The 7500-nt window shown below is 38.3% G+C and overlaps 1 long non-coding RNA gene across 1 annotated transcript in view; it reads right to left on the reverse strand.

Moving 5' to 3' along the window:
• Nucleotides 1-7500, reverse strand: part of LOC137616399 (uncharacterized) — a 536300-nt gene that overhangs the window by 141265 nt on the left and 387535 nt on the right. The gene's annotated exons all lie outside the window — the stretch shown is intronic.

The raw sequence follows: 7500 nt of genomic DNA on the forward strand, positions 1-7500 counted from the left end.
GACGCCTCGATCTCTTTATCACATTCAATCTTTTCAAGATTTCTAACTGTTAATGCACTATTCTTCTATTGCTTAACGTGAATGATGGAGAAACACAATTTTGACACGCACATATAGTTCTTTATTAGATCCATGACGTTAACATCGATATGGTTATATTGTTAGGAGTTTATACATGTAGACTTAACGTATGTAGCATAACTTGAAGTGATGTGAAGTGACGTGATGTGGTTCAATTAAATTGTGTTCCTATAACAAACGGTCCAAATATTCCTCAATATATACCAACTTTCGTTATATTCGTTATATCGGTTCTGTATGAAATCACTTTTTAAACTGATAAGTTTCCTCATCTGTTTACAGGAAGACACTGTGGATTACCATAAAGTTCACGTGACCGAGAACTATGCATAAATTAGCTAAAACAACCTAACACCAAGTAAACAATTCATATGGCCGAGCATAGACTCGAACCAGCAAACTACCACAGCAAACCTTAACATTAACCATCGCGATAACTAGACAAAAAACATTATTTACAGTTAATCGTTGGGCATCAACATACTCGACCTCTAAATCGTATGATTTACAAAAAAATATAAGATGCACAACTAATATTTCATTTCATACTACAATACATGAATAGAACATGAATAAAACAAGATTAAGGAACGAACATTAAAACGATAAACACGACAAAAATAAAAATGAGTTTGACAAACAGATATGAACTAAAAATATCAATGTCATATAGTGCCTCTGGATAATATCTATAACACTTGATCTTCTTTTGGAAGCAAGAGTACGAGCTTGCTCACTGGTCTGTGCAGTTCAGAAGATTGGGTTCGAAGTTTGACGCTTCTCACAACGCCTCTGGAGTCTGGCAGTACCTCTGTTACACGTGCTTAGTGGCCAGTGAAGTCTTGGTGTGTTCTCGTCTTTCAGGAGCACGATGTCACCTTCCCGTGTATTTCGATGTTGTTTGTTCCATTTGGGGCGTTGCTGCAGGCTGACTATGTACTCCCTTTTCCATCTGCTCCAGAACAAGTCCGACAAATATTGTACTCTACGCCACCTTTTTCTGGAGTACACATATTCTGGTTGCGAAGTTCCTGGTATTAACCTCTTGGGTGACTTCATATGGAGGATTTGACTCGGACTTAGTGGTTCCATGTCATCAGGATCATCAGAACAGGTCGTGATCGGTCTTGAGTTCACAATATATTCTACCTCGCAGAGTAGCGTGCGGAATGATTCGTCATCGAGGCGAGTCCCATGGTCTAAGAATAGCGCAGATAGAACTTTCCGAATGGTACGGATCTGGCGCTCTCATACGCCGCCCATATGCGATGCCATAGGTGGGTTGAGTTTCCAGTCGATATTCATGTACAGTAGTTTGTTTTGGATTTTGTTTTGGTTCAGATCTGACCAAGCCTTGTTAAGCTCGTTCCGGGTTCCGATGAAGTTGGTCCCGTTGTCGCATCGGATTTCTTGTATCGTACCTCTACGGGCTATGAAGCGTTGCAGGCAGTGAATAAAGGAATCCGTTTCGAGACTGTTAGCAGCTTCCAGATGAATGGAGCGACTGACAAGACAGGTGAATATGACGCCGTAACGTTTGAGCTCCTTGCGGCCCTCTTTTATAATGAACGGCCCGAAAAAGTCTACGCCTGTGAATGTAAATGGTGGAGCTGGCTCGAGACGATCTTGAGGTAAGTCGGACATTTTTTGCTCTTGGCATGGCTTTCTCATTTTTCTGCACGTTATGCATTTGTGGAGTTGACGTCGGACAGCAGAGTTGATTGAAACAATCCAAAAGCGTTCTCTAATTGCTGCAATGGTGTGATTTCTACCAGCATGGCCAAGTTTCTCATGAGCATCTCGTACGATTAGAGTGGTGACGTGCGAATGTTGTGGCAGTAACATAGGATGTTTCACATCAGAGTCCATTGCGGCTTTCGAGAGGCGTCCTCCCACTCGCAGAGTTCCGTCGATGAGCACTGGGTCGAGACAGAATATTGTACTTGTTTTTGGTAGCGAGTGCTCTCTCTTGTCTTCTTTCGTGGTTGTTTTCTTGAGTTTCTCGACCTCGTTTGCAAAGGTGATCTTTTGTATAAAGCAAACGATTGCCTTTTCAGCCTTTTGCATGATCTGTTTTGTAAGAAAGCCAAAAATGCTATGAATACTGTTACTACTCTCTTCAGTTTCTCCCACCTGGGGAAATAGGTGATTAAAGTCATAAATGGTGATCCTTCTTCTGATGTAGCTGTAGTAACTAAAGACATGAAGTCCTCCTCTGTAACCTGCAGTTCGCTGCTGGGGTGCATCTTTGCAGGGCATTTTGAAGCTGGCATATTCAAGAAATCCGGACCTTCCAGCCAACGAGTCATGTCTGACGATATCACAGAACCTACTCCACGTGATGCAATGTCTGCTGGGTTCAAATCAGTGCTAACGTACTTCCACTGATTAGCGTTGCTGAAGTCTCTTATTTGACGGACTCTGTTGGCCACAAACACTGGAAAACGCTTTCTCTCAACTCTGATGTAATAAATGACTGTCGTTGAATCTGTGTAATAGCAGATTTCGTTGAGATGGAGATCAAGCTCAAGGGTCATTTTCTGTCCTAAATTTACAGCTACAGCGGCCGCTGTGAGTTCAAGCCGTGGGATAGATGTTGCTTTCAATGGAGCAACCCTTGCTTTTCCGATGAGATATGAAGTTTTCGAACATCCACCCTCGTTTGAGGTTAGGTATGCAACAGCGCCATACCCAGATGTACTGGCATCTGAGAAAATGTGCATCTGAAAAGTCGTATCTTTTGCTTGCTGTGGTAACTTCAGACATCTTGGGATTGTTATCTTCGGAATGTTCGGGGCTTCAATAATCCATTGTTTGAAACGTCGCTGGTGATCATCAGGCACTTCGTCATCCCAGGCGAGATTGGTTTCTTTGCAGAGCACTGGGTCATTGACACACACTGCTGCGTTAATAACAAACTGGACAATGTCACCAAAGCACAAAGACCTGTTCTCGAGGAATCTGCGGTTTGTGGCTTTTTCGCGCCATTTATTCTGGAGATAACTTGGCAATTTCTGGACCACCACCTGTAGGTTCGGTGCATGATCAAGAACAGCTAGGTGAGTAAGTGTTTGCATGGCGCTGAAGCATTTTAGCAAGTAATGCGAATATCTTTTCAGACATTTCCCTTCGTCTGGTTTTATCGGCTTCCACTTGTTTAGTTGTTTCAAGTATGCCAGGGATACTTTATAAGGATCACCATACTCTTGTTGTAGCAACTGTCTTGCCTGACTATAGCCTTGGTCTGCCTGCATGTATATACAGCTGTTGATGAGGTCCTTAGGTTCACCGTCGGTATGCTGTAGAAGGTAGTAAAGTCTGTCACTGCTACTGGCTGTTCTGGAGGAGATCCTGGTGTCAAACGCCAGTATGAAGTCACTGTATTCCAGAAGATAACCGGTAAACTTGGGAACTTCCGGTGCAGGCAAAGCTAGAGCTGTGGTGATACCACTAATCTGCTGCTGTATGGTATTAACTGGAGGTGAATTAGGCAGTGGATAGGGTGCACCAAAGTTACTGTTCACAGGTGTATTTACAGGCGGATACGTATACTGTTCTAAATTTGGAAATGTTGATGACTCGGCATTCGAAGCGTTGACCGGAGTTGCAAGAGTGTTAGTAACAGTCTCTGAAGAATTTCTGGGAACAAATTCTTGTGCAGTGCTGGGATTTAGACTGGGTAAGCTGGCACTATTTTCCTGGGTGACAGGGAGTATAACCTGGTTAGCCATATTGCCACCGATAGCCATGTTAGCACCTTCACTCGCACAAATTCCAGGGGCAGCTACACTAGGTCCAGCAACTATAACATTCACGTCTTGATGGTTGGCTCGTTGCACAATAATGCTAGTATGTGTCTCATTGTCTTTGTTACCAACATTGTCGTCGCCAATGTCATTTTCGGTTTCTGCAAAAACACGTGCTTTTGCTCGAGTCTTGGCTATTTCGATATCCAATAGAATCTCTTCTGTCTTTGCCTCCTGTTCCTTTTTCTTTGTCACGAGTTCTTTTTCGGCAAGCAACTCGGCGAGACGTGCTTTGGCTCGCACCTTTTCGGACGTAGCCGATTTGCCAGAAGGAAGGGAAGAAGGCCGTTTGGAAGAACGTTTTGAACCAGATCGGCTTAAAAGACTCTCCAGGTCTTCTTCAAGTCGTTTTTCGTTTATAGCTATCCATTCACCAGTATGGTTTCGGAATTGCAGAATGCTAATTTCCTTGGTCTCATATCTGGACAATTCATGGTCCTCCTCCAATTCGTCTGAGATGTTATCCATGACACAATTGAAGTTTTCTTTGTACTTATCGAAAGCTTCGTTATATTCTTCTAGACACATTTTCACCAAGTGCAGGTTGTCCGGATTTGACATGAGGCCTATGAGTTCGTTGCGTTTTTTCGTTACGTTGCCAATTGATGATCTCAATTTATTTTTTAATGTTCGAATATCAACTGTCGTACCCGAGTTTTCGACGGGAGCACTATTCTGAACAGTCTCATCAGACTCCTCCATCTTGTCTGTAGTTGTTTATAATAGGCAGTAATTCCACTTCTTAAGACTCACGTATAAGAGTTATTATAGAATTTCAGCGTGAGTCGTTGATGGTAGTTTAACAATTTAATTGAACGATGTTAATGCACTATTCTTCTATTGCTTAACGTGAATGATGGAGAAACACAATTTTGACACGCACATATAGTTCTTTATTAGATCCATGACGTTAACATCGATATGGTTATATTGTTAGGAGTTTATACATGTAGACTTGACGTATGTAGCATAACTTGAAGTGATGTGAAGTGACGTGATGTGGTTCAATTACTATGGATAAATGAAAAAGAAATCAACGTATAAATAATATGCTAATGTACACAAAATTATTAAGTTAAATAACTAAGACTGATAGAAACAATATGCAAAGCTTAATTAAGTAAATTATGCATGTATAACTGCTAATTACAAAAAGGCATACACAAAATCAATATAATTAAGGCTCATCTAAAGGCATACGTTATGTAACATGTAGGTTTACAAATGGGAAAAGATGAATCCGTTATTCCAAAACAGTATATAATAGGCGTTTACTTACAATTGTGTTCCTATAACAAACGGTCAAAATATTCCTCAATAAATACCAACTTTCGTTATATTCGTTATATCGGTTCTGTATGAAATCACTTTTTAAACTGATAAGTTTCCTCATCTGTTTACAGGAAGACACTGTGGATTACCATAAAGTTCACGTGACCGAGAACTATGCGTAAATTAGCTAAAACAACCCAACACCAAGTAAACAATTCATATGGCCGAGCATAGACTCGAACCAGCAAACTACCACACAGCAAACCTTAACATTAACCATCGCGATAACTAGACAACAAACATTATTTACAGTTAATCGTCGGGCATCAACACTAACATCCCGTAATTCTTTTTCAGTTATTCGATTTGTGGACTTGTAAAATTTCACATTTGCTAAATAACTTTGATTCTATTTACGAAGCTTACAAGAGGATTAATTTTTTTGCACTTTACCCAGTCAAATATGAGGAATTCTATTTTAATGTTATCTACAGATCGAAAGATTAATAGGATTTCAAACTGATTTTCCGTAAGACCAACTTCTTGGACTTATTCCCTTCGAATTTAGAATTATTATCTAGAGCACTAGTAAGGAACCAATGGGTGGGGTGATCTCAGAAATTATTTTTTCTTTCTTTAGAAATGCGATCTCAATTTTAATAGGTAAAAAAAAACAAGAATGATAGAAAATCTAATAGTTCTCGCTTCGCCGTGGGCTCGCTTCGCTCACGAAAAAATAAAAACATCAAGCTTTGGTACTGGCAACCAGTAATGTTGAGCTGCGCACGCTAATATCAATGATTGATTATTATTTTAGATAATTATTCCCGGTATATATATATACATATATATATATATATATATATATATATATATATATACACATACATATATATATACATACATACATATATATATATATATATATATATATACATATATATATATATATATATATATATATATATATATATATATATATATATATATATATACATACATATATATACATACATATATATATATATATATATATATATATATATATATATATATATTCTTTTAGAAAACCTAATGGTTCTTGCTTCGCCGTGAAGTGAAGTGAGATCGCTACCATCAGGTGAGATCGCATACCAAACCAGCACCAACCAATGATATCCAAATAGCTTGTTAAAACGGTAAGCAACATTCAATGCCACTTGATTACGTAGACATACTGTATATGCGCTTATTATAAGTGCTGATTCCGATTTTTTTTATTTTTTTTTTTTTTTAATATCCGACCGTTTACATATACAAGTATAAGCCCAGAAACATTTTTATTTACTTTTCATTATCCATCCATCAGAAATAAATAGGGATGGTGTCAAAGGTATAAGATTTTAGGTGTCAGTATATTTACGGTGAGGTTGTAAGCCTTTTTTCTCTTGACCCTAGCTGATGCAAATATCATTCACAGCTGCTGGATCGGATTGGTAAGCGCCAGACTGGGATCGAGTAACTGACCTTGCAAATGTTAGTCCAGTGCTATATATATATATATATATATATATATATATATATATATATATACATATATATATACATATATATATACATATATATATATATATATATACATATATACATATATATATATATATATATATATATATATATATATACATATATATATATATATATATATATATATATATATATATATCAGTCTAATGTCTCCCATCATTAACAATCCGCAGTAACCAGCATGGTGATGAAAGTGGCCAAACCTCATACATGAATAAGGACATGTCTGAGGCCTTTGTCCTTTAGTAGACTAGAAATATCTACATTTGTGTGTGTGTGTGTGTAATATAAAAATAATTTTTCTAAGGCCTGAAATCATACAATCATGGATGGTAAATTACAGAATTATATGAAGTTAAAGGACGTAGAGATAAGCCTACTAATAGTCCTGCCTCATAACTTCTAGAACTATTAGATTATCAAGCATTTACTTGGATAAAATGAATGAACAAAGTACTAAATAATAACTTAGAAGACAAAAAAATAATAGAAGCACGATTCAATATGAATTTATAGCTTGTCACCTGAACCGTATCCCGAATGGGTGTCCTTATTCCCACAGTGACTTTGAATGACAGGAGGGAACCCAAGAGGAAAGGCTTTTGCCATGCCTCTGAACTGTTACAATACAGGGATGAAAGAGACAGAGCTTTGAACTGGACGAGTTCCCCGAAGGAAAGGAGGTGCTTGAACCCGAGCCGCCTTCAAATACAGGAATCTCTCTCCTGGGCCTAATCCTCTGAGTCGGTCTTACATGGAAGATGTTAAAGGTATC

Source organism: Palaemon carinicauda, chromosome 22 (assembly GCF_036898095.1).
Source record: "Palaemon carinicauda isolate YSFRI2023 chromosome 22, ASM3689809v2, whole genome shotgun sequence".
In the NCBI taxonomy this organism is placed as follows: Eukaryota; Metazoa; Arthropoda; class Malacostraca; order Decapoda; family Palaemonidae; genus Palaemon; species Palaemon carinicauda.